This window comes from Pseudophryne corroboree, chromosome 1 (assembly GCF_028390025.1).
Source record: "Pseudophryne corroboree isolate aPseCor3 chromosome 1, aPseCor3.hap2, whole genome shotgun sequence".
Taxonomy (NCBI): Eukaryota; Metazoa; Chordata; class Amphibia; order Anura; family Myobatrachidae; genus Pseudophryne; species Pseudophryne corroboree.
This window is the reverse complement of record NC_086444.1, coordinates 688,505,069-688,531,862: the sequence shown is the minus strand read 5'-3', so window position 1 is coordinate 688,531,862 and position 26,794 is coordinate 688,505,069. Positions and strand designations below refer to the sequence as shown.

Below are 26,794 nucleotides of genomic sequence, written 5' to 3'. Positions count from 1 at the left end.
GGTAGGCAGATTGAAACTATCCTTTGCTATATGCATTTTTTTTTTGTTAATTAAAGTAATCCAAAACTGGGATTGATATTTTTGCTCTTTTATTTTTACTTAAAGTACAATAACTTTTACCATTTTAATTTGTTTTAATAGTATATTGACAGTATTGTTTTCTTTCAAAAATCCACTTAATTTTCTTTACCCTATTATTAAAATGGTAATTGACAAAAACAAACTACATTGTCACCAGAAGAGCAATACAAAATGTACAAGTGATATATTAAAATCATCTTTCTCTAACGTCCTAGTGGATGCTGGGGACTCCGTCAGGACCATGGGGATTAGCGGCTCCGCAGGAGACAGGGCACAAAAATAAAGCTTTAGGATCAGGTGGTGTGTACTGGCTCCTCCCCCTATGACCCTCCTCCAAGCCTCAGTTAGGTTTTTGTGCCCGTCCGAGCAGGGTGCAATCTAGGTGGCTCTCCTAAAGAGCTGCTTAGAAAAAGTTTTTTAGGTTTTTTATTTTCAGTAAGTCCTGCTGGCAACAGGCTCACTGCATCGAGGGACTTAGAGGAGAGAAGTGAACTCACCTGCGTGCAGGATGGATTGGCTTCTTAGGCTACTGGACACCATTAGCTCCAGATGGAGTCGGAACACAGGTCTCACCCTGGGGTTCGTCCCGGAGCCGCGCCGCCGACCCCCCTTGCAGATGCCGAAGTTGGAAGAGGTCCAGAAGCAGGCGGCAGAAGACTTTTCAGTCTTCCTGAGGTAGCGCACAGCACTGCAGCTGTGCGCCATTGTTGTCAGCACACTTCACACAGCTGTCACGGAGGGTGCAGGGCGTTGGGGGGGCGCCCTGGGCAGCAATGTATAATACCTTTTTTATGGCTAAAAATACATCACATATAGCCCTTGAGGCTATATGGATGTATTTAACCCCTGCCAGATCTTACAGTCTCCGGAGAAGAGCCCGCCGAAATAGGGGGCGGGGCTTATTCTCCTCAGCACACAGCGCCATTTTCCTGCTCAGCTCCGCTGTGAGGAAGGCTCCCAGGACTCTCCCCTGCACTGCACTACAGAAACAGGGTAAAACAGAGAGGGGGGGGGCACTTTTTTGGCGATATTACTATATTTAAGCTGCTATAAGGATACAACACTTATATAGGGTTGTTCCCATATATATTATAGCGCTTGGGTGTGTGCTGGCAAACTCTCCCTCTGTCTCCCCAAAGGGCTAGTGGGGTCCTGTCTTCAATAGAGCATTCCCTGTGTGTCTGCTGTGTGTCGGTACGTGTGTGTCGACATGTATGAGGACGATGTTAGTGTGGAGGCGGAGCAATTGCCGGTAATGGTGATGTCACCCCCTAGGGAGTCGACACCGGAATGGATGGCTTTGTTTATGGAATTACGTGATAATGTCAGCACATTACAAAAATCAGTTGACGACATGAGACGGCCGTCAAACCAGTTGGTACCTGCCCAGGCGTCTCAGACACCGTCAGGGGCTGTAAAACGCCCTTTACCTCAGTCGGTCGACACAGACCCAGACACGGACACTGAATCTAGTGTCGACGGTGAAGAAACAAACGTATTTTCCAGTAGGGCCACACGTTATATGATCACGGCAATGAAGGAGGCTTTGCATATCTCTGATACTGCAAGTACCACAAAAAGGGGTATTATGTGGGGGGTGAAAAAACTACCTGTAGTTTTTCCTGAATCAGAGGAATTGAATGATGTATGTGATGAAGCGTGGGTTAACCCAGATAGAAAAGGGCTAATTTCAAAAAAGTTATTGGCATTATACCCTTTCCCGCCAGAGGTTAGGGCGCGCTGGGAAACACCCCCTAAGGTGGATAAGGCGCTCACACGCTTATCAAAACAAGTGGCGTTACCGTCTCCTGATACGGCCGCCCTCAAGGATCCAGCTGATAGGAGGCTGGAAACTACTCTAAAAAGTATATACACACATACTGGTGTTATACTGCGACCAGCCATCGCCTCAGCCTGGATGTGCAGTGCTGGAGTGGTCTGGTCGGATTCCCTGACTGAAAATATTGATACCCTGGATAGGGACAGTATTTTACAGACTTTAGAGCAATTAAAGGATGCTTTTCTTTATATGCGAGATGCTCAGAGGGACATTTGCACTCTGGCATCGAGAGTAAGTGCGATGTCCATATCTGCCAGAAGAAGTTTATGGACACGACAGTGGTCAGGTGATGTGGATTCCAAACGGCATATGGAAGTATTGCCGTATAAAGGGGAGGAATTATTTGGCGTCGGTCTATCGGATTTGGTGGCCACGGCAACTGCCGGGAAATCCACTTTTTTACCTCAGACCCCCTCCCAACAGAAAAAGACACCGTCTTTTCAGCCGCAGTCCTTTCGGTCCTATAAGAACAAGCGGGCAAAAGGACAGTCATATCTGCCCCGAGGCAGAGGAAAGGGTAAGAGAGGGCAGCAAGCAGCTCCTTCCCAGGAACAGAAGCCCTCCGCGGGTTCTGCAAAGCCCTCAGCATGACGCTGGGGCTTTACAAGCGGACTCAGGAACGGTGGGGGGTCGACTCAAGAATTTCAGCGCGCAGTGGGCTTGCTCACAGGTGGACCCCTGGATCCTGCAGGTAGTATCTCAGGGTTACAGGTTGGAATTCGAGAAGTCTCCCCCTCGCCGGTTCCTAAAGTCGGCTTTGCCAACGTCTCCCTCAGACAGGGCGACGGTATTGGAAGCCATTCACAAGCTGTTTTCTCAGCAGGTGATAGTCAAGGTACCCCTCCTACAACAGGGAAAGGGGTATTACTCCACGCTATTTGTGGTACCGAAGCCGGACGGCTCGGTAAGACCTATTCTAAATCTGAAATCTTTGAACCTGTACATACAAAAATTCAAGTTCAAGATGGAATCACTCAGAGCAGTGATAGCGAATCTGGAAGAAGGGGACTTTATGGTGTCCCTGGACATAAAAGATGCTTACCTGCATGTCCCAATTTGCCCTTCACATCAAGGGTACCTCAGGTTCGTGGTGCAAAACTGTCATTATCAGTTTCAGACGCTGCCGTTTGGATTGTCCACGGCACCTCGGGTCTTTACCAAGGTAATGGCCGAAATGATGATTCTTCTGCGAAGAAGAGGCGTATTAATTATCCCTTACTTGGACGATCTCCTGATAAGGGCAAGGTCCAGAGAACAGCTGGAGGAGGGAGTAGCACTAACCCAAGTAGTGCTGCAACAACACGGGTGGATTCTGAATTTTCCAAAATCTCAGTTGACCCCGACAACACGTCTGCTGTTCCTGGGAATGATTCTGGACACGGTTCAGAAAAAGGTGTTTCTTCCGGAGGAGAAAGCCAAGGAGTTATCCGAACTTGTCAGGAACCTCCTAAAACCAGGAAAAGTGTCTGTGCATCAATGCACAAGAGTCCTGGGAAAGATGGTGGCTTCTTACGAAGCAATCCCATTCGGCAGATTCCACGCACGAACTTTTCAGTGGGATCTGCTGGACAAATGGTCCGGGTCGCATCTGCAGATGCATCAGCGGATAACCTTATCGCCACGGACAAGGGTGTCTCTTCTGTGGTGGTTGCAGAGTGCTCATCTGTTAGAAGGCCGCAGATTCGGCATACAGGACTGGGTCCTGGTGACCACGGATGCCAGTCTGAGAGGCTGGGGAGCGGTCACACAGGGAAGAAACTTCCAGGGAGTATGGTCAAGCCTGGAGATGTCTCTTCACATAAATATACTGGAGCTAAGAGCGATTTACAATGCTCTAAGCCTGGCAAAACCCCTGCTTCAGGGTCAGCCGGTGTTGATCCAGTCAGACAACATCACGGCAGTCGCCCACGTAAACAGACAGGGCGGCACAAGAAGCAGGAGAGCAATGGCAGAAGCTGCAAGGATTCTTCGCTGGGCGGAAGATCATGTGATAGCACTGTCAGCAGTGTTCATTCCGGGAGTGAACAACTGGGAAGCAGACTTCCTCAGCAGACACGATCTACACCCGGGAGAGTGGGGACTTCATCCAGAAGTCTTCCACATGATTGTGAACCGTTGGGAAAAACCAAAGATGGATATGATGGCGTCTCGCCTCAACAAAAAACTGGACAGGTATTGCGCCAGGTCAAGAGACCCTCAGGCAATAGCTGTGGACGCTCTGGTAACACCGTGGGTGTTCCAGTCAGTGTATGTGTTTCCTCCTCTGCCTCTCATACCCAAAATACTGAGAATTATACGGCAAAGGGGAGTGAGAACGATACTCGTGGCTCCGGATTGGCCAAGAAGAACTTGGTACCCGGAACTTCAGGAGATGCTCACGGAAAATCCGTGGCCTCTACCTCTAAGACGGGACCTGATTCAGCAGGGACCGTGTCTATTCCAAGACTTACCGCGGCTGCGTTTGACGGCGTGGCGGTTGAACGCCGAATTCTAAGGGAAAAAGGCATTCCGGAAGAGGTCATTCCTACACTGGTTAAAGCCAGGAAGGAGGTGACTGCACAACATTATCACCGCATTTGGAGAAAATATGTTGCGTGGTGCGAGGCCAGGAAGGCCCCCACGGAGGAATTTCAATTGGGTCGATTCCTACATTTCCTGCAAACAGGATTGTCTATGGGCCTCAAGTTGGGGTCCATTAAGGTTCAAATTTCGGCCCTGTCGATTTTCTTCCAGAAAGAATTGGCTTCAGTTCCTGAAGTCCAGACTTTTGAAAAAGGAGTACTACATATACAGCCCCCGGTTGTGCCCCCAGTGGCTCCGTGGGACCTTAATGTAGTTCTGGATTTTCTCAAATCACATTGGTTTGAGCCACTCAAATCGGCGGATTTGAAATATCTTACATGGAAGGTAACCATGCTACTGGCCCTGGCTTCAGCCAGGAGAGTGTCAGAATTGGCGGCTTTATCGTATAAAAGCCCATATCTGATTTTCCATTCGGACAGGGCAGAACTGCGGACGCGTCCTCATTTTCTGCCTAAGGTGGTGTCAGCGTTTCACCTGAACCAGCCTATTGTGGTGCCTGCGGCTACTAGCGATTTGGAGGATTCCAAGTTGCTGGACGTTGTCAGGGCATTGAAAATATATATTTCAAGGACGACTGGAGTCAGAAAATCTGACTCGCTGTTTATACTGTATGCACCCAACAAGCTGGGTGCTCCTGCTTCGAAGCAGACGATTGCTCGTTGGATTTGTAGCACAATTCAACTTGCACATTCTGTGGCAGGCCTGCCACAGCCTAAATCTGTCAAGGCCCATTCCACAAGGAAGGTGGGCTCATCCTGGGCGGCTGCCCGAGGGGTCTCGGCATTACAACTCTGCCGAGCAGCTACGTGGTCGGGGGAGAACACGTTTGTAAAATTCTACAAATTTGATACCCTGGCTAAAGAGGACCTGGAGTTCTCTCATTCGGTGCTGCAGAGTCATCCGCACTCTCCCGCCCGTTTGGGAGCTTTGGTATAATCCCCATGGTCCTGACGGAGTCCCCAGCATCCACTAGGACGTTAGAGAAAATAAGATTTTACTTACCGATAAATCTATTTCTCGTAGTCCGTAGTGGATGCTGGGCGCCCATCCCAAGTGCGGATTGTCTGCAATACTTGTACATAGTTATTGTTACAGAAAAATCGGGTTGTTCTTGTTGTGAGCCGTCTGTTCAGAGGCTCCTACGTTGTCATACTGTTAACTGGGTTCAGATCACAAGTTGTACGGTGTGATTGGTGTGGCTGGTATGAGTCTTACCCGGGATTCAAAATCCTTCCTTATTGTGTACGCTCGTCCGGGCACAGTATCCTAACTGAGGCTTGGAGGAGGGTCATAGGGTGAGGAGCCAGTACACACCACCTGATCCTAAAGCTTTATTTTGTGCCCTGTCTCCTGCGGAGCCGCTAATCCCCATGGTCCTGACGGAGTCCCCAGCATCCACTACGGACTACGAGAAATAGATTTATCGGTAAGTAAAATCTTATTTTCCAGCTTGAATTTCAGTGATGCATTGGGGCAACGATTTTGTGAGAAACATCTTCACCCTTAAATAAAGATTTTCTTAATTCCTTACCTGTGTGCTAATTAGATATCACCTTGTTTTCACATTAAACAGACTTCCACATGAGAAAGCAGCAAGGATGCAGTGGCGTTAATGTTTCCTGGTGTCAACCTGTATTATTTCAGTAGACATTGAAATGAGGATGCATCTTGCTGCCTTTCCAATGAAGCAAGTTTAATTTAGTAATAGGTGAAAAACCATCCCTACAAAGGTGTTAATCAGAGACTTGGCTTTGTGGACACTTTTCAGAGAACAAATTTGTTAACATAAAAATAAAGCCAGAAAATGAAGAGCTGTTTAATCACTCAATTGGATTTTTTTGCCAGCATATTTCTTTTTCTCTGCAACCCACTGCTAAATTGTGCTTCCTAGCCTTTTTTATAAAATCACTGAATCAAATCTAACTCTGATTACATCAGAGAAGGCCAGGTACCCTACACCATAACAGGGGGTTTGAAATTTTGACTTGTCTACTTAAAGATCACCAAAATCTGATCACAAGGTCAATTACGTCCCTGGGTGTGATTGAACCACCAACCTTTTGGTTAGTAGCCGTACACACTAACTGATTGCGCCACAGAGACACTTTGCAGAAGTAAATACTGACAAAGGCTAATAAGCATTCATCTAAAACGTTTCCTAGAAAAACTTTAAAAAGTCAATAATCTGGAGAGTTTTTGTAAGATGTTTCTTCCATCAACCAACGAAGAAACACATTGGTACTTTCCCATGATGAGTGAGTGCTTCAGGATCTCTTGCACTTACATGTGCAGCAGAGTACAGCAATGGAAGCATGCTGGGCCCATAACCCAGAGGTAGGCAGATTGAAACTATCCTCTGCTATATGCATTTTTTTTTTGTTAATTAAAGTAATCCAAAACTGGGATTGATATTTTGCCTCTTTTATTTTTACTTAAAGTACAATAACTTTTACCATTTTAATTTGTTTTAATAGTATATTGACAGTATTGTTTTCTTTCAAAAATCCACTTAATTTTCTTTACCCTATTATTAAAATGGTAATTGACAAAAACAAACTACATTGTCACCAGAAGAGCAATACAAAATGTACAAGTGATATATTAAAATCATCTTTCCAGCTTGAATTTCAATGATGCATTGGGGCAACGATTTTGTGAGAAACATCTTCACCCTTAAATAAAGATTTTCTTAATATACTTACTTGTGTGCTAATTAGATATCACCTTGTTTTCACATTAAACAGACTTCCACATGAGAAAGCAGCAAGGATGCAGTGGCGTTAATGTTTCCTGGTGTCAACTTGTATTATTTCAGTAGACATTGAAATGAGGATGCATCTTGCTGCCTTTCCAATGAAGCAAGTTTAATTTAGTAATATGTGAAAAACCATCCCTACAAAGGTGTTAATCAGAGACTTGGCTTTGTGGACACTTTTCAGAGAACAAATTTGTTAGCATAAAAATAAAGCCAGAAATGTAGAGCTGTTTAATCACTCAATTGGATTTTTCTGCCAGCATATTTCTTTTTCTCTGCAACCCACTGCTAAATTGTGCTTCCTAGCTGTTTTTATAAAATCACTGAATCAAATCTAACTCTGATTACATCAGAGAAGGCCAGGTACCCTACACAATAAGAGGGGGTTTGAAATTTTGACTTGTCTACTTAAATATCACCAAAATGTGATCACAAGGTCAATTACATCCCTGGGTAGGATTTAACCACCAACCTTTTGGTTAATAGCCGTACACACTAACCAATTGCGCCACAGAGACACTTTGCAAAAAGTACATACTGACAAAGGCTAATAAGCATTCATCTAGAACGTTTCCTAGAAAAACTTTAAAAAGTCAATAATCTGGAGAGTTTTTGTAAGATGTTTCTTCCATCAACCAACAAAGAAACACATTGGTACTTTCCCATGATGAGTGAGTGCTTCAGGATCTCTTGCACTTACATGTGCAGCAGAGTACAGCAATGGAAGCATGCTGGGCCCATAACCCAGAGGTAGGCAGATTGAAACTATCCTCTGCTATATGCATTTTTTTGTTGTTAATTAAAGTAATCTAAAACTGGGATTGATATTTTGCCTCTTTTATTTTTACTTAAAGTACAATAACTTTTACCATTTTAATTTGTTTTAATAGTATATTGACAGTATTGTTTTCTTTCAAAAATCCACTTAATTTTCTTTACCCTATTATTAAAATGGTAATTGACAAAAACAAACTACATTGTCACCAGAAGAGCAATACAAAATGTACAAGTGATATATTAAAATCATCTTTCCAGCTTGAATTTCAATGATGCATTGGGGCAACGATTTTGTGAGAAACATCTTCACCCTTAAATAAAGATTTTCTTAATTCCTTACTTGTGTGCTAATTAGATATCACCTTGTTTTCACATTAAACAGACTTCCACATGAGAAAGCAGCAAGGATGCAGTGGCGTTAATGTTTCCTGGTGTCAACTTGTATTATTTCAGTAGACATTGAAATGAGGATGCATCTTGCTGCCTTTCCAATGAAGCAAGTTTAATTTAGTAATATGTGAAAAACCATCCCTACAAAGGTGTTAATCAGAGACTTGGCTTTGTGGACACTTTTCAGAGAACAAATTTGTTAGCATAAAAATAAAGCCAGAAATGAAGAGCTGTTTAATCACTCAATTGGATTTTTTTGCCAGCATATTTCTTTTTCTCTGCAACCCACTGCTAAATTGTGCTTCCTAGCTGTTTTTATAAAATCACTGAATCAAATCTAACTCTGATTACATCAGAGAAGGCCAGGTACCCTACACAATAAGAGGGGGTTTGAAATTTTGACTTGTCTACTTAAATATCACCAAAATGTGATCACAAGGTCAATTACATCCCTGGGTAGGATTTAACCACCAACCTTTTGGTTAATAGCCGTACACACTAACCAATTGCGCCACAGAGACACTTTGCAAAAAGTACATACTGACAAAGGCTAATAAGAATTCATCTAGAACGTTTCCTAGAAAAACTTTAAAAAGTCAATAATCTGGAGAGTTTTTGTAAGATGTTTCTTCCATCAACCAACAAAGAAACACATTGGTACTTTCCCATGATGAGTGAGTGCTTCAGGATCTCTTGCACTTACATGTGCAGCAGAGTACTGCAATGGAAGCATGCTGGGCCCATAACCCAGAGGTAGGCAGATTGAAACTATCCTTTGCTATATGCATTTTTTTTGTTAATTAAAGTAATCCAAAACTGGGATGGATATTTTTGCTCTTTTATTTTTACTTAAAGTACAATAACTTTTACCATTTTAATTTGTTTTAATAGTATATTGACAGTATTGTTTTCTTTCAAAAATCCACTTAATTTTCTTTACCCTATTATTAAAATGGTAATTGACATTAATACAAAATGTACAAGTGATATATTAAAATCATCTTTCCAGGTTGAATTTCAATGATGCATTGGGGCAACGATTTTGTGAGAAACATCTTCACCCTTAAATAAAGATTTTCTTAATTCCTTACCTGTGTGCTAATTAGATATCACCTTGTTTTCACATTAAACAGACTTCCACATGAGAAAGCAGCAAGGATGCAGTGGCGTTAATGTTTCCTGGTGTCAACCTGTATTATTTCAGTAGACATTGAAATGAGGATGCATCTTGCTGCCTTTCCAATGAAGCAAGTTTAATTTAGTAATAGGTGAAAAACCATCCTTACAAAGGTGTTAATCAGAGACTTGGCTTTGTGGACACTTTTCAGAGAACAAATTTGTTAGCATAAAAATAAAGCCAGAAAATGAAGAGCTGTTTAATCACTCAATTGGATTTTTCTGCCAGCATATTTTTTTTCTCTGCAACCTACTGCTAAATTGTGCTTCCTAGCTGTTTTTATAAAATCACTGAATCAAATCTAACTCTGATTACATCAGGGAAGGCCAGGTACCCACACCATAACAGGGGGTTTGAAATTTTGACTTGTCTACTTAAATATCACCAAAATCCGATCACAAGGTCAATTACATCCCTGGGTGGGATTGAACCACCAAGCTTTTGGTTAATAGCCGAACACACTAACCGATTGCGCCACAGAGACACTTTGCAAAAAGTATATACTGACAAAGGCTAATAAGCATTCATCTAGAACGTTTCCTAGAAAAACTTTAAAAAGTCAATTATCTGGAGAGTTTTTGAAAGATGTTTCTTCCATCAACCAACGAAGAAACACATTGGTACTTTCCCATGATGAGTGAGTGCTTCAGGATCTCTTGCACTTACATGTGCAGCAGAGTACTGCAATGGAAGCATGCTGGGCCCATAACCCAGAGGTAGGCAGATTGAAACTATCCTCTGCTATATGCATTTTTTTTTAATTAAAGTAATCCAAAATTGGGATTGATATTTTAGCTCTTTTATTTTTACTTAAAGTACAATAACTTTTACCATTTTAATTTGTTTAATAGTATATTGACAGTATTGTTTTCTTTCAAAAATCCACTTAATTTTCTTTACCCTATTATTAAAATGGTAATTGACAAAAACAAACTACATTGTCACCAGAAGAGCAATACAAAATGTACAAGTGATATATTAAAATCATCTTTCCAGCTTGAATTTCAATGATGCATTGGGGCAACGATTTTGTGAGAAACATCTTCACCCTTAAATAAAGATTTTCTTAATTCCTTACCTGTGTGCTAATTAGATATCACCTTGTTTTCACATTAAACAGACTTCCACATGAGAAAGCAGCAAGGATGCAGTGGCGTTAATGTTTCCTGGTGTCAACCTGTATTATTTCAGTAGATATTGAAATGACGATGCATCTTGCTGCCTTTCCAATGAAGCAAGTTTAATTTAGTAATAGGTGAAAAACCATCCCTACAAAGGTGTTAATCAGATACTTGGCTTTGTGGACACTTTTCAGAGAACAAATTTGTTAGCATAAAAATAAAGCCAGAAAATGAAGAGCTGTTTAATCACTCAATTGGATTTTTTTGCCAGCATATTTCTTTTTCTCTGCAACCCACTGCTAAATTGTGCTTCCTAGCTGTTTTTTTTATAAAATCACTTAATCAAATCTAACTCTGATTACATTAGAGAAGACCAGGTACCCTACACCACAAGAGGGGGTTTGAAATTTTGACTTGTCTACTTAAAGATCACCAAAATCTGATAACAAGGTAAATTACGTCCCTGGGTGGGATTGAACCACCAACCTTTTGGATAATAACCGAACACGCTAACTGATTGCGCCACAGAGACACTTTGCAAACGTACATTCTGACAAACGCTAATAAGCATTCATCTAGAACGTTTCCTAGAAAAAATTTAAAAAGTCAATAATCTGGAGAGTTTTTGTAAGATGTTTCTTCCATCAATCAACAAAGAACATTCAAGCTGATTTCTTGCAGCAGCTGGGCACTGTAACAGCTCCAGAGCTGCTCTGTAAGGCAACTAAAAGGGTGTGGGCCCTGCAGCACTACCTGTAGTTCGCATTGTGCGTTGGAAGGCACAAAGTAAGCAGACGGGAGAAGTCAGGATAGTGCGCAAGGGCATAGAAGGGAGCGGCTCAAGAAAAGAGAAGTGGAAACAGACAGCAAACTAGGCTGGAGAGAGACCTGAGACAAAGAGATCTGAATTATACGAGAGCCGACCAGGGGAAACACAAATTATGCAGTCGAGTTTCCCACATTTGGGGAAATCGCTGGAGCAGCACACACAGAGTGCAATGGGTGAGCCTTGCCCTGGGTGAAGCACCTTCATGATCATAGTATCTCACCTGGCAGGTAAGTAGGAGTTGGGCAAAAGCTGAGGAGGGTCGCTGCTCGGGCACCCCCCTGTCAAGTGAAGGAGATCCAACTGAGGCAGCACAAGAGAACTCTCGAAAGAAGAACAAGGCTAGAGGAAGATCTGAGACAAAGAAATCTGACTTTTACCAGAGCTGACCAGAGGAAAGCACAAACACAGTCCCCCACTACCACAAATAATGCAGTCGAGTTTCCCACATTTGGGGAAATCACAGGGGTCATCATACCCAGAATGCAATGAATGAACCTCACCCTGGGAGAACAATCTTCATGACCATGATATCTCCTATGCAAAATAAGTATGATTTGGGATAGGGCTGGGGAGGGCCGCTGCTCAGGCACATCTCTGTCAAGTAAAGGAGATTCAACTGAGGCAGCACAAGGGAACTCTCATCTGGGGACAACAACTGCAGGGAGAACACATATTTTCAGATGAACATGGGAGGGCAGAAGGCTGCCTAATACTGAAGCACCCCCAAACAACAAACCAAATGCAACAACTAGTGCAAGCATTCCTGGGGGAAGGCCTGCAGCAGATGGATTTGCATATGGTGATGTCATCCAAGCAGTGGGTCAAAGTTGGCTTCAACCCTCGTCTGCATATGAAAAGAAAAAAGGGATGTGCAGGGCATGGCGGCCTTTTGCGGCGCTTGCATGACCCCTAATTCGCATTAAACACCTCCACCCTCCTTAGGTGTGGGGCTCATGTTGGCTATGCCCCAGCACCTGAAGCATTCAAGCTGATTTCTTGCAGCAGCTGGGCACTGTAACAGCTCCAGAGCTGCTCTGTAAGGCAAGTAAAAGGGTGTGGGCCCTGCAGCACTACCTGTAGTTCGCATTGTGCGTTGGAAGGCACAAAGTAAGCAGACGGGAGAAGTCAGGATAGTGCGCAAGGGCATAGAAGGGAGCGGCTCAAGAAAAGAGAAGTGGAAACAGACAGCAAACTAGGCTGGAGAGAGACCTGAGACAAAGAGATCTGAATTATACGAGAGCCGACCAGAGGAAACACAAATTATGCAGTCAAGTGTCCCACATTTGGAGAAATCGCAGGAGCAGCACACCCAGAGTGCAATGGGTGAGCTTTGCCCTGGGAGAAGCACCTTCCTGATCATAGTATCTCACCTGGCAGGTAAGTAGGAGTTGGGCTAGAGCTGGGGAGGGTCGCTGCTCGGGCACCCCCCTGTCAAGTGAAGGAGATCCAACTGAGGCAGCACAAGGGAACTCTCGAAAGAAGAACAAGGCTAGAGGAAGATCTGAGACAAAGAAATCTGACTTTTACCAGAGTTGACCAGAAGAAAGCACAAACACAGTCCCCCACTACCACAAATAATGCAGTCGAGTTTCCCACATTTGGGGAAATCACAGGGGTCAGCATACCCAGAATGCAATGAATGAACCTCACCCTGGGAGAACAATCTTCATGACCATGGTATCTCCTATGCAAAATAAGTATGATTTGGGATAGGGCTGGGGAGGGCCGCTGCTCAGGCACATCTCTGTCAAGTAAAGGAGATTCAACTGAGGCAGCACAAGGGAACTCTCATCTGGGGACAACAACTGCAGGGAGAACACATATTTTCAGATGAACATGGGAGGGCAGAAGGCTGCCTAATACTGAAGCACCCCCAAACAACAAACCAAATGCAACAACTAGTGCAAGCATTCCTGGGGGAAGGCCTGCAGCAGATGGATTTGCATATGGTGATGTCATCCAAGCAGTGGGTCAAAGTTGGCTTCAACCCTCGTCTGCATATGAAAAGAAAAAAGGGATGTGCAGGGCATGGCGTCCTTTTGTGGCGCTTGGATGACCCTTAATTCGCATTAAACATCTCCACCCTCCTTCGGTGTGGGGCTCATGTTGGCTATGCCCCAGCCCCTGAAGCATTCAAGATGATTTCTTGCAGCAGCTGGGCACTGTAACAGCTCCAGAGCTGCTCTGTGAGGCAAGTAAAAGGGTGTGGGCCCTGCAGCACTACCTGTAGTTTGCATTGTGTGTTGGAAGGCACAAAGTAAGCAGACGGGAGAAGTCAGGATAGTGCGCAAGGGCATAGAAGGTGTCACAACTGAGGGCCTGAGCTGATGGGAGGCAGCCTCAGTTGTAGGGGCTGAGATGTACCGGAACCTGGGAGGTTGTATCAGACCCCTGGACATGTAAGTAACATGAATAATAACTGCCCGAAGGCGTGACCACGACAACTTGGATAAAAGTCAATGATGTTTATTATGACAACTCCGCAACACAGCAGCAGTAAAAGAAAACGTAAAAGTCAGCAAAGAATAAATACAGTTCCTGGGTACTACAGGATGGCAGAAGCCACAGGGCACTGGTAGTGTGAGATAGTTCTTATGATCTTCTAGATGGAAAGTCCTTACCAGGCCCGATTGTAGCAATGGAGATAACCCAGGATTGTGCCAGCTGGTGTTCCAGAAAAAGCTGGGTTGCTGAAGATAAAACAGCTGCTGTGGATACTGGCTGGAACCAGACTGTTGTTAGCACGGAGTGGATACTGGCTGGAACCAGTTAAATAATAAATGAACTTGGGAGCGATGAAATATGAACTGAAATGTAGAACTTGAGAGCGGAGAAATAATAATACCGGTGGAGAGTGGTAAAGTGTAGAAAGGACACCGGCCCTTTAAGGGAAGCTGTACTCTGCTGGAAGCTGAGCTGGAAGCAGGTAATGTTGTAGCTGGAAACAGATGAATCCACAATGGATTGGAGAGTCAGGCTACACCGCAGGTGGAATGCTGGTGCGGGTCTCTATGGTGGAAGTCTTGAGACAGGAGCTGGAACCTGGAAGACAATCACAGGAGAGAGACAAACAGGAACTAGGTTTGACAACCAAAGCACTGACGCCTTCCTTGCTCAGGCACAGTGTATTTATACCTGCAGCAAGGAAGGGATTGGCTAGGCAATTATGCAGATTATCAATACTGAGAACAGATTGGTGGAAATGATCAGCTGACAGAATCCAAGATGGCTGCGCCCATGCAGACACTTGGAGGGAAGTTTGGTTTGTAATCCATGTGGTAATGAAAACAGTAATGGCGGCGCCGGCCACCGGAGACAGGAGGCACCAGGCTGACAGATGCACATCCAACCACGCGGACACAGCGGAGGCCGCGGCTGACGTAATCGCCACTCAGACACTCTGCATGCAGAAGTTCAGGGACGGCGGCGGAGGCCGCGGGAGACGCCATGCCAGGTGTAATATGGCGTTTACTGTGACAGCGTCCCAGAGTGACAGGAGAGGATACAGGAATGTACACATCAGGATAACAGATGGGATCCGGTCCTGGAGCGCTGAGCCAGCCTTAGGAGGCATCTGATGGGTAAGAAATGGCGTCCAGATACCCGGATCGTGACAGCACCCCCCCCTTTAGGAGTGGCCCCAGGACACTTCTTTGGCTTTTGAGGAAACTTGGAATGGAATCTCCGGACCAAGGCAGGAGCATGGACATCAGAAGCATTGGTCCATGAACGTTCCTCAGGACCATAACCCTTCCAGTCAATAAGATATTGTAGTTGACCGTAACGGTGACGTGAGTCCAGGATCTTGGCCACTTCATACTCAACGCCTCGTTGAGTTTGGACTTTCGGAGTTGGAGGAAGTGAGGAATGAAACCGATTCAAGATCAGCGGTTTCAACAGGGAAACATGGAATGTCCTGGGTATTTTTAAGAAGGGAGGCAACTGGAGTCTGTAAGCAACAGGATTGATGACTTGTTCAATCTTGAAAGGACCGATATAGCGAGGTGCAAACTTCATACTGGGAACTCTTAACCTCTAATTCTTCGTGGATAACCATACCCGATCACCCACCTTGAGAGCAGGAACTGCTCGACGCTTCTTATCCGCAAACTTCTTGTACCTGAACGATGCCTTGAGCAGAGCTGATCGTACGCTCTTCCAGATATTGGCAAACTGATGCAAGGTGATATCCACTGCGGGAACAGAAGTTGCTGGAAGCGGTTGGAACTCAGGGACTTTAGGGTGGAATCCAAAGTTAGTGAAGAATGGTGTTGAAGCAGATGAAGAATGATACTGGTTGTTATGACAGAACTCGGCCCAGGGAAGTAATTGAACCCAGTCATCTTGAGAGGAGGACACATAGATGCGGAGGAAGGCCTCCAAGTCCTGATTCACCCTCTCGGTTTGACCATTGGTCTGAGGATGGTAAGCCGTGGAAAACTTTAGCTTGACTTGGAGGACTTGACATAAACTTCGCCAGAATTTGGCTGTGAATTGAACTCCTCGATCTGAGATAATTTCTTCAGGAAGACCGTGGAGTCGGAAGATCTCTTGTATGAATACTTGAGCCAACTTGGAAGCTGACGGAAGACCGGTGAGAGGAATGAAGTGTGCCATCTTGGTGAACCGGTCAACTACCACCCAGATGGTATTGAACTTGTTGCACATGGGTAAGTCTGTAATGAAATCCATTGACAAGTGGGTCCATGGTCGACGGGGAACGGATAGTGGAACCAGTTGCCCCGCAGGCGACTGGCGGGATACTTTATGTTGGGCACACTTTGGGCAAGATGCAATAAACTCCAAGACGTCCTTTTTCAGAGTTGGCCACCAATAGGACCTAGAGATAAGCTCCAGGGTTTTTTGGATACCTGTATGTCCGGCAAAACGGGAAGCATGGGCCCAATGCATGAGCTTCTTCCTTAGCATCGGCTTCACAAAACTTTTCCCTGATGGGGGCGTAGAGTCCATCCCTACCGTGGAGAATGCCAACGGATTTATAATAGGATGCTTGTCTGAAGACTCTGACTCATTTTCTTGCTCCCATGAGCGGGAAAGGGCATCGGCCTTACGATTCTGAGAGCCCGGACAGAACTGGAGTTTAAAGTCGAACCTGGAAAAGAAAAGTGCCCATCTGGCCTGACGAGGGTTGAGACATTGTGCGCCCTTCAGGTATAAAAGGTTCTTGTGGTCTGTAAGTATGGTGATTGAATGAGAAGCTCCCTCCAACAGATACCTCCACTCTTCTAGAGCGAGCTTGATGGCTAGCAACTCCTGGTCGCCAATGGCATAGTTGCGCTCAGCTGGGGAGAACTTCCGGGAGAAGAAACTGCAAGGGTGTAAATGGCCATCTTTAGCCCTCTGAGATAACACCGCTCCTACTCCAACGGAGGAGGCATCCACCTCTAAGATGAAAGGAGAGTCGATGTCAGGCTGTTTCAGAACAGGCGCAGAGATGAACCTTTGTTTTAAAAGATGAAATGCTTGCATGGCTTCTTCAGACCACTTGGACGGGTTAGCACCCTTCTTAGTGAAAGCAGTAATAGGCGCCACAATGGTGGAAAAGTCTCGTATAAACTTTCGGTAATAGTTGGCGAACCCTAAGAACCTCTGGACCCCTTTGAGGGTTAAGGGTACCGGCCAATTTTGGATTGCTTGTAGTTTCTCAGGATCCATCTCTAGTCCGGAACCGGACACAATGTACCCTAGAAACGGAATGGACTTGACTTCAAAGACGCATTTTTCTAATTTGCAATAGAGATGATTGACACGGAGACGGGACAGAACCTCTTTAACCCAAAAACGATGTTCCTCTAAATCGTTGGCAAAAATGAGGATATCGTCTAGATAGACCACGACATGACGGTATAGAATGTCTCTGAAGATCTCATTGACAAAATGCTGGAAGACAGCTGGAGCATTGCTCAATCCGAAGGGCATGACGAGGTACTCATAATGTCCGCCACGGGTGTTAAAGGCGGTCTTCCACTCGTCACCCTCACGGATCCGGATGAGATTGTATGCACCTCGCAAGTCCAGCTTTGTAAAGATGGTAGCTCCGCTAACTCTGTCAAAGAGCTCAGTAATCAGGGGTAAAGGATAACGGTTCTTGATTGTAATGTCGTTCAAACCTCTGTAGTCGATGCACGGCCGCAGACCACCATCTTTCTTTTTTACAAAAAAGAAGCCTGCGCCGGCTGGAGAAGAAGAAGGTCGAATGAACCCCTTTGCTAGGTTCTCTTTAATATATTCCTCCATAGAATGCGTCTCAGGCAGATACAACGGATAAGTTCGGCCTCGAGGTGGAACCTTCCCTGGAACGAGATCAATCGGACAGTCCCATTCTCTATGAGGAGGAAGGATATCAGCAGAAGCTTTACTGAACACATCCGTGAAATCTTGATATGGAGGAGGTGGAACATCAGACGACCTGGGGGAGGAAGAACAGACAGGCAATACTTTAAACAAACATGTCTCAGCACAGGAGGAACCCCATGCCAGGATTTGCGTAGTCGTCCAATCAATTGTAGGATTGTGAAGACGGAGCCATGGAAGGCCCAGGACCACAGGATGTGTGGCTCTTGGAATCACTAAAAAAGAAATAAGTTCGGAATGAAGAACTCCCACTCTCAGACGAACTGGTAGAGTCCTTAAAGAAATAACTGCATCAAAAATTTTGCTGCCATCCACGGCAGTTAAAGAAATGGACGAAGGAAGTCTCTCGGTGGGTAGGGACCACCGTTTAACATAGGCTTCGGTAATAAAGTTCCCAGCTGCTCCGGAATCAAGGAGGGCAATGACGTTCCGATAACGTTGAGCAACTTGAAGCGAGACTGGGAGATTACAATCTTGAGGAGATGGAGAGGAGATCATTACTCCTAGCCGGCCCTCTCCTTGGCGAGCTAGGATTTGGAGTTTCCCGGACGTTTGGGACAGGCATTAATGGTGTGAGACGGAGCTGCACAATAGAGACAGAGAAACTCGGAGAGACGTCTTCGGCGCTCAGCAGGAGTTAAACGGGAACGGCCAAGTTGCATGGGCTCATCTTTAGATGGTGACAGTTGACGAGGAGGAGGAGCAGAAGATTTTGGAGCAGATGATCTTCCACGCTCAGTTGCTCTCTCTCTGAAACGTAAATCAACTTTCGTGCAGAGTGAGATTAGCTCATCTAACTTAGAAGGTAAGTCTCTGGTAGCTAACTCATCTTTAATACGCTCAGATAAGCCATGCCAGAATGCAGCATACAGGGCCTCGTCGTTCCATGCCAGTTCGGATGCCAGGATCTGGAACTGTATCAGATATTGTCCTACAGTACGTGACCCCTGGCGTAAACGGAGAATCTCGGATGAAGCTGAGGTTACCCGGCCTGGCTCGTCGAAGATGCGCCTGAATGTTGACACGAAGGCAGTGTAGGAAGATAGCAGGGTGTCGGACCTCTCCCATAACGGTGATGCCCAATCAAGGGCTGAGCCACTGAGAAGAGAAATAATGTAGGCAATTTTTGTACGGTCACTGGGAAAATTGCCAGGTTGTAGCTCAAACTGAATCTCACACTGGTTGAGAAATCCCCTGCAGAATCTTGGAGATCCGTCAAATTTTGCTGGCGTTGGAAGATGAAGACGTGGAGCAGAAATGGGTAAGGTGGGTGGGGTTATAGCTGGAGTCACTGTGGTTGACGCACCAGTCGCGCCTGATCCACGGAGAGTTGTCTGAATCCCATCCAGCCGAGTAGAGAGATCCTGGAGACAGCGGATGATGTGGCCCTGTGCAGCCTCCTGATGTTCTAGTCGGGCTGCCAGTTCTTGCATCGGCCTGGCCGCTTGATCCTGGTCTCCGGCTGGATTCATTAGGTCAGTGCTTACTGTCACAACTGAGGGCCTGAGCTGACGGGAGGCAGCCTCAGTTGTAGGGGCTGAGATGTACCGGAACCTGGGAGGTTGTATCAGACCCCTGGACATGTAAGTAACATGAATAATAACTGCCCGAAGGCGTGACCACGACAACTTGGATAAAAGTCAATGATGTTTATTATGACAACTCCGCAACACAGCAGCAGTAAAAGAAAACGTAAAAGTCAGCAAAGAATAAATACAGTTCCTGGGTACTACAGGATGGCAGGAGCCACAGGGCACTGGTAGTGTGAGATAGTTCTTATGATCTTCTAGATGGAAAGTCCTTACCAGGCCCGACTGTAGCAATGGAGATAACCCAGGATTGTGCCAGCTGGTGTTCCAGAAAAAGCTGGGTTGCTGAAGATAAAACAGCTGCTGTGGATACTGGCTGGAACCAGACTGTTGTTAGCACGGAGTGGATACTGGCTGGAACCAGTTAAATAATAAATGAACTTGGGAGCGATGAAATATGAACTGAAATGTAGAACTTGAGAGCGGAGAAATAATAATACCGGTGGAGAGTGGTAAAGTGTAGAAAGGACACCGGCCCTTTAAGGGAAGCTGTACTCTGCTGGAAGCTGAGCTGGAAGCAGGTAATGTTGTAGCTGGAAACAGATGAATCCACAATGGATTGGAGAGTCAGGCTACACCGCAGGTGGAATGCTGGTGCGGGTCTCTATGGTGGAAGTCTTGAGACAGGAGCTGGAACCTGGAAGACAATCACAGGAGAGAGACAAACAGGAACTAGGTTTGACAACCAAAGCACTGACGCCTTCCTTGCTCAGGCACAGTGTATTTATACCTGCAGCAAGGAAGGGATTGGCTAGGCAATTATGCAGATTATCAATACTGAGAACAGATTGGTGGAAATGATCAGCTGACAGAATCCAAGATGGCTGCGCCCATGCAGACACTTGGAGGGAAGTTTGGTTTGTAATCCATGTGGTAATGAAAACAGTAATGGCGGCGCCGGCCACCGGAGACAGGAGGCGCCAGGCTGACAGATGCACATCCAACCACGCGGACACAGCGGAGGCCGCGGCTGACGTAATCGCCACTCAGACACTCTGCATGCAGAAGTTCAGGGACGGCGGCGGAGGCCGCGGGAGACGCCATGCCAGGTGTAATATGGCGTTTACTGTGACAGCGTCCCAGAGTGACAGGAGAGGATACAGGAATGTACACATCAGGATAATAGATGGGATCCGGTCCTGGAGCGCTGAGCCAGCCTTAGGAGGCATCTGATGGGTAAGAAATGGCGTCCAGATACCCGGATCGTGACAGAAGGGAGCGGCTCAAGAAAAGAGAAGTGGAAACAGACAGCAAACTAGGCTGGAGAGAGACCTGAGACAAAGAGATCTGAATTATACGAGAGACGACCAGGGGAAACACAAATTATGCAGTCAAGTTTCCCACATTTGGGGAAATCACAGGGGCAGCACACCCAGAGTGCAATGGGTGAGCCTTGCCCTGGGAGAAGCACCTACATGATCATAGTATCTCACCTGGCAGGTAAGTAGGAGTTGGGCTAGAGCTGGGGAGGGTCGCTGCTCGGGTACCCCCCTGTCAAGTGAAGGAGATCCAACTGAGGCAGCACAAGGGAACTCTCGAAAGAGGAACAAGGCTAGAGGAAGATCTGAGACAAAGAAATCTGATTTTTACCAGAGTTGACCAGAAGAAAGCACAAACACAGTCCCCCACTACCACAAATAATGCAGTCGAGTTTCCCACATTTGGGGAAATCACAGGGGTCAGCATACCCAGAATGCAATGAATGAACCTCACCCTGGGAGAACAATCTTCATGACCATGGTATCTCCTATGCAAAATAAGTATGATTTGGGATAGGGATGGGGAGGGCCGCTGCTCAGGCACATCTCTGTCAAGTAAAGGAGATTCAACTGAGGCAGCACAAGGGAACTCTCATCTGGGGACAACAACTGCAGGGAGAACACATATTTTCAGATGAACATGGGAGGGCAGAAGGCTGCCTAATACTGAAGCACCCCCAAACAACAAACCAAATGCAACAACTAGTGCAAGCATTCCTGGGGGAAGGCCTGCAGCAGATTGATTTGCATATGGTAATGCCATCCAAGCAGTGGGTCAAAGTTGGCTTCAACCCTCGTCTGCATATGAAAAGAAAAAAGGGATGTGCAGGGCATGGCGTCCTTTTGCGGCGCTTGGATGAACCCTCCTTCGGTGTGGGGCTCATGTTGGCTATGCCCCAGCCCCTGAAGCATTCAAGATGATTTCTTGCAGCAGCTGGGCACTGTAACAGCTCCAGAGTTGCTCTGTAAAGCATGTAAAAGGGTGTGGGCCCTGCAGCACTACCTGTAGTATGCATTGTGCATTGGAAGGCACAAAGTAAGCAGACGGGAGAGGTCAGGATAGTGCGCAAGGGCATAGAAGGGAGCGGCTCAAGAAAAGAGAAGTGGAAACAGACAGCAAACTAGGCTGGAGAAAGACCTGAGACAAAGAGATCTGAATTATATGAGAGCCGACCAGAGGAAACACAAATTATGCAGTCAAGTGTCCCACATTTGGGGAAATCGCAGGAGCAGCACACCCAGAGTGCAATGGGTGAGCCTTGCCCTGGGAGAAGCACCTTCCTGATCATAGTATCTCACCTGGCAGGTAAATAGGAGTTGGGCTAGAGCTGGGGAGGGTCGCTGCTCGTGCACCCCCCTGTCAAGTGAAGGAGATCCAACTGAGGCAGCGCAAGGGAACTCTCGAAAGAAGAACAAGGCTAGAGGAAGATCTGAGACAAAGAAATCTGACTTTTACCAGAGCTGACCAGAGGAAAGCACAAACACAGTCCCCCACTACCACAAATAATGCAGTCGAGTTTCCCACATTTGGGGAAATCACAGGGGTCAGCATACCCAGAGTGCAATGAATGAACCTCACCCTGGGAGAACAATCTTCATGACCATGGTATCTCCTATGCAAAATAAGTATGATTTGGGATAGGGCTGGGGAGGGCCGCTGCTCAGGCACATCTCTGTCAAGTAAAGGAGATTCAACTGAGGCAGCACAAGGGAACTCTCATCTGGGGACAACAACTGCAGGGAGAACACATATTTTCAGATGAACATGGGAGGGCAGAAGGCTGCCTAATACTGAAGCACCCCCAAACAACAAACCAAATGCAACAACTAGTGCAAGCATTCCTGGGGGAAGGCCTGCAGCAGATTGATTTGCATATGGTAATGCCATCCAAGCAGTGGGTCAAAGTTGGCTTCAACCCTCGTCTGCATATGAAAAGAGAAAAGGGGCGTGCAGGGCATGGCGGCCTTTTGCGGCGCTTGGATGACCCCTAGTTCGCATTAAACACCTCCACCCTCCTTCGGTGTGGGGCTCATGTTGGCTATGCCCCAGCCCCTGAAGCATTCAAGCTGATTTCTTGCAGCAGCTGGGCACTGTAACAGCTCCAGAGCTGCTCTGTAAGGCAAGTAAAAGGGTGTGGGCCCTGCAGCACTACCTGTAGTTTGCATTGTGCATTGGAAGGCACAAAGTAAGCAGACGGGAGAAGTCAGGATAGTGCGCAAGGGCATAGAAGGGAGCGGCTCAAGAAAAGAGAAGTGGAAACAGACAGCAAACTAGGCTGGAGAGAGACCTGAGACAAAGAGATCTGAATTATACGAGAGCCGACAAGGGGAAACACAAATTATGCAGTCAAGTTTCCCACATTTGGGGAAATCAAAGGGGCAGCACACCCAGAGTGCAATGGGTGAGGCTTGCCCTGGGAGAAGCACCTACATGATCATAGTATCTCACCTGGCAGGTAAGTAGGAGTTGGGCTAGAGCTGGGGAGGGTCGCTGCTCGGGCACCCCCCTGTCAAGTGAAGGAGATCCAACTGAGGCAGCACAAGGGAACTCTCGAAAGAAGAACAAGGCTAGAGGAAGATCTGAGACAAAGAAATCTGACTTTTACCAGAGCTGACCAGAGGAAAGAACAAACACAGTCCCCCACTACCACAAATAATGCAGTCGAGTTTCCCACATTTGGGGAAATCACAGGGGTCATCATACCCAGAATGCAATGAATGATCCTCACCCTGGGAGAACAATCTTCATGACCATGATATCTCCTATGCAAAATAAGTATGATTTGGGATAGGGCTGGGGAGGGCCGCTGCTCAGGCACATCTCTGTCAAGTAAAGGCGATTCAACTGAGGCAGCACAAGGGAACTCTCATCTGGGGACAACAACTGCAGGGAGAACACATATTTTCAGATGAACATGGGAGGGCAGAAGGCTGCCTAATACTGAAGCACCCCCAAACAACAAACCAAATGCAACAACTAGTGCAAGCATTCCTGGGGGAAGGCCTGCAGCAGATGGATTTGCATATGGTGATGTCATCCAAGCAAAGGGTCAAAGTTGGCTTCAACCCTCGTCTGCATATGAAAAGAAAAAAGGGATGTGCAGGGCATGGCGGCCTTTTGCGGCCCTTGGATGACCCCTAATTCGCATTAAACACCTCCACCCTCCTTCGGTGTGGGGCTCATGTTGGCTATGCCCCAGCACCTGAAGCATTCAAGCTGATTTCTTGCAGCAGCTGGGCACTGTAAAAGCTCCAGAGCTGCTCTGTAAGGCAAGTAAAAGGGTGTGGGCCCTGCAGCACTACCTGTAGTTCGCATTGTGCGTTGGAAGGCACAAAGTAAGCAGACGGGAGAAGTCAGGATAGTGCGCAAGGGCATAGAAGGGAGCGGCTCAAGAAAAGAGAAGTGGAAACAGACAGCAAACTAGGCTGGAGAGAGACCTGAGACAAAGAGATCTGAATTATACGAGAGCCGACCAGAGGAAACACAAATTATGCAGTCAAGTGTCCCACATTTGGGGAAATCGCAGGAGCAGCACACCCAGAGTGCAATGGGTGAGCCTTGCCCTGGGAGAAGCACCTTCCTGATCATAGTATCTCACCTGGCAGGTAAGTAGGAGTTGGGCTAGAGCTGGGGAGGGTCGCTGCTCGGGCACCCCCCTGTCAAGTGAAGGAGATCCAACTGAGGCAGCACAAGGGAACTCTCGAAAGAAGAACAAGGCTAGAGGAAGATCTGAGACAAAGAAATCTGACTTTTACCAGAGCTGACCAGAGGAAAGCACAAACACAGTCCCCCACTACCACAAATAATGCAGTCGAGTTTCCCACATTTGGGGAAATCACAGGGGTCAGCATACCCAGAATGCAATGAATGAACCTCACCCTGGGAGAACAATCTTCATGACCATGGTATCTCCTATGCAAAATAAGTATGATTTGGGATAGGGCTGGGGAGGGCCGCTGCTCAGGCATATATCTGTCAAGTAAAGGAGATTCAACTGAGGCAGCACAAGGGAACTCTCATCTGGGGACAACAACTGCAGGGAGAACACATATTTTCAGATGAACATGGGAGGGCAGAAGGCTGCCTAATACTGAAGCACCCCCAAACAACAAACCAAATGCAACAACTAGTACAAGCATTCCTGGGGGAAGGTCTGCAGCAGACGGATTTGCATACAGTGATGTCATCCAAGCAGTGGGCCAAAGTTGGCTGGAACCCTCATCTGCATATGAAAAGAGAAAAGGGGTATGCAGGGCATGGCGGCCTTTTGCAGCGCTTGGATGACCCTTAGTTCGCATTAAACACCCCCACCCTCCTTCGGTGTGGGGCTCATGTTGGCAATGCCCCAGCCCCTAAAGCATTCCAGCTGATTTCTTGCAGCAGCTGGGCACTGTAACAGCTCCAGAGCTGCTCTGTAAGGCAACTAAAAGGGTGTGGGCCCTGCAGCACTACCTGTAGTTCGCATTGTGCGTTGGAAGGCACAAAGTAAGCAGACGGGAGAAGTCAGGATAGTGCGCAAGGGCATAGAAGGGAGCGGCTCAAGAAAAGAGAAGTGGAAACAGACAGCAAACTAGGCTGGAGAGAGACCTGAGACAAAGAGATCTGAATTATACGAGAGCCGACCAGAGGAAACACAAATTATGCAGTCAAGTGTCCCACATTTGGGGAAATCGCAGGAGCAGCACACCCAGAGTGCAATGGGTGAGCCTTGCCCTGGGAGAAGCGTGTACATTTTCGGTATCGCCTGCCTAGAGAAATGGAACCTAGATGGCATTTGGTACCGGGGACACAGTACCTCAATCAAGTCTCTAGTTGCCTCTGAATTAACGATGGATACCGGAACCACGTTTCTCACCACCCAGGCTGACAAGACCTGAGTTATCCGCTTTGCAGCAGGATGACTGCTGTGATATTTCATCTTCCTCGCAAAGGACTGTTGGACAGTCAATTGCCTACTGGAAGTAGTACAAGTGGTCTTCCGACTTCCCCTCTGGGATGACGATCGACTCCCAGCAGCAACAACAGCAGCGCCAGCAGCAGTAGGCGTTACACTCAAGGATGCATCGGAGGAATCCCAGGCAGGAGAGGACTCGTCAGACTTGCCAGTGACATGGCCTGCAGGACTATTGGCTCTCCTGTCTAAGGAGGAAATTGACACTGAGGGAGTTGGTGGTGTGGTTTGCAGGAGCTTGGTCACAAGAGGAAGGGATTTAGTGGTCAGTGGACTGCTTCCGCTGTCATCCAAAGTTTTTGAACTTGTCACTGACTTATGATTAATGCGCTGCAGGTGACGTATAAGGGAGGATGTTCTGAGGTGGTTAACGTCCTTACCCCTACTTATTACAGCTTGACAAAGGCAACACACGGCTTGACACCTGTTGTCCGCATTTGTGTACAGGATGCATACCTTCATGTCCAAATTTATCCATCTCATCAGTCGTACCTCAGATTTGCGGTACAGGACTGTCATTGCCAATTTCAGACGTTGCTGTTTGGTCTCTCCACGGCCCAGAGAATTTTCACCAAGGTAATGGTGGAAATGATGGTTCTCCTGCGCAAGCAATGTGTCACAATTATCCCGTACTTGAGCGATCTCATAAAAGCGAGATCAAGAGAGCAGTTGCTGAACAGCGTATCACTTTCACTGAAAGTGTTACAGCAACACGGCTGGATTTTCAATATCCCAAAGTCGCAGTTGGTTCCTACGACTCGTCTGTCTTTCTTGGGCATGATTCTGGACACAGACCAGAAGAGGGTTTATCTCCCGATAGAAAAGGCCCAGGAACTCATGACTCTTGTCAGGAACCTATTGAAACCAAAACTTGTGTCAGTGCATCACTGCACTCGAGTCCTGGGAAAGATGGTGGCATCATACAAAGCCATTCCATTCGGCAGGTTCCATGCGAGGACTTTCCAATGGGACCTACTGGACAAGTGGTCTGGGTCACATTTACAGATGCATTGGTTGATCACCCTGTCCCCCAGGGTCAGGGTATCACTCCTGTGGTGGCTGCAGA

At 46.6% G+C, this 26,794-nt stretch overlaps 11 non-coding genes and 1 pseudogene across 11 annotated transcripts; all 12 read right to left on the bottom strand.

The window, feature by feature from the left end:
- Positions 1–11,625: 11,625 nt before the first annotated feature.
- LOC134959935 (U1 spliceosomal RNA) lies at positions 11,626–11,788 on the bottom strand. Its single transcript, XR_010187676.1, has one exon. It is a non-coding gene; the product is annotated as a U1 spliceosomal RNA (small nuclear RNA).
- A 152-nt stretch (positions 11,789–11,940) lies between these two features.
- LOC134959571 (U1 spliceosomal RNA) lies at positions 11,941–12,104 on the bottom strand. The gene has a single exon (XR_010187587.1). It is a non-coding gene; the product is annotated as a U1 spliceosomal RNA (small nuclear RNA).
- Positions 12,105–12,775: 671 nt separating this feature from the next.
- Positions 12,776–12,938, bottom strand: LOC134959813 (U1 spliceosomal RNA). The gene has a single exon (XR_010187659.1). It is a non-coding gene; the product is annotated as a U1 spliceosomal RNA (small nuclear RNA).
- A 152-nt stretch (positions 12,939–13,090) lies between these two features.
- Positions 13,091–13,254, bottom strand: LOC134959504 (U1 spliceosomal RNA). The gene has a single exon (XR_010187538.1). It is a non-coding gene; the product is annotated as a U1 spliceosomal RNA (small nuclear RNA).
- Positions 13,255–20,802: 7,548 nt separating this feature from the next.
- LOC134959868 (U1 spliceosomal RNA) lies at positions 20,803–20,965 on the bottom strand. Its single transcript, XR_010187669.1, has one exon. It is a non-coding gene; the product is annotated as a U1 spliceosomal RNA (small nuclear RNA).
- A 152-nt stretch (positions 20,966–21,117) lies between these two features.
- Positions 21,118–21,281, bottom strand: LOC134959493 (U1 spliceosomal RNA). The gene has a single exon (XR_010187529.1). It is a non-coding gene; the product is annotated as a U1 spliceosomal RNA (small nuclear RNA).
- A 646-nt stretch (positions 21,282–21,927) lies between these two features.
- On the bottom strand, positions 21,928–22,090 carry LOC134959846 (U1 spliceosomal RNA). The gene has a single exon (XR_010187665.1). It is a non-coding gene; the product is annotated as a U1 spliceosomal RNA (small nuclear RNA).
- A 152-nt stretch (positions 22,091–22,242) lies between these two features.
- Positions 22,243–22,406, bottom strand: LOC134959349 (U1 spliceosomal RNA). Its single transcript, XR_010187402.1, has one exon. It is a non-coding gene; the product is annotated as a U1 spliceosomal RNA (small nuclear RNA).
- Positions 22,407–23,104: 698 nt separating this feature from the next.
- LOC134959979 (U1 spliceosomal RNA) lies at positions 23,105–23,240 on the bottom strand (annotated as a pseudogene).
- A 152-nt stretch (positions 23,241–23,392) lies between these two features.
- LOC134959615 (U1 spliceosomal RNA) lies at positions 23,393–23,556 on the bottom strand. The gene has a single exon (XR_010187626.1). It is a non-coding gene; the product is annotated as a U1 spliceosomal RNA (small nuclear RNA).
- Positions 23,557–24,227: 671 nt separating this feature from the next.
- LOC134959747 (U1 spliceosomal RNA) lies at positions 24,228–24,390 on the bottom strand. Its single transcript, XR_010187648.1, has one exon. It is a non-coding gene; the product is annotated as a U1 spliceosomal RNA (small nuclear RNA).
- A 152-nt stretch (positions 24,391–24,542) lies between these two features.
- LOC134959449 (U1 spliceosomal RNA) lies at positions 24,543–24,706 on the bottom strand. The gene has a single exon (XR_010187490.1). It is a non-coding gene; the product is annotated as a U1 spliceosomal RNA (small nuclear RNA).
- Positions 24,707–26,794: the final 2,088 nt, after the last annotated feature.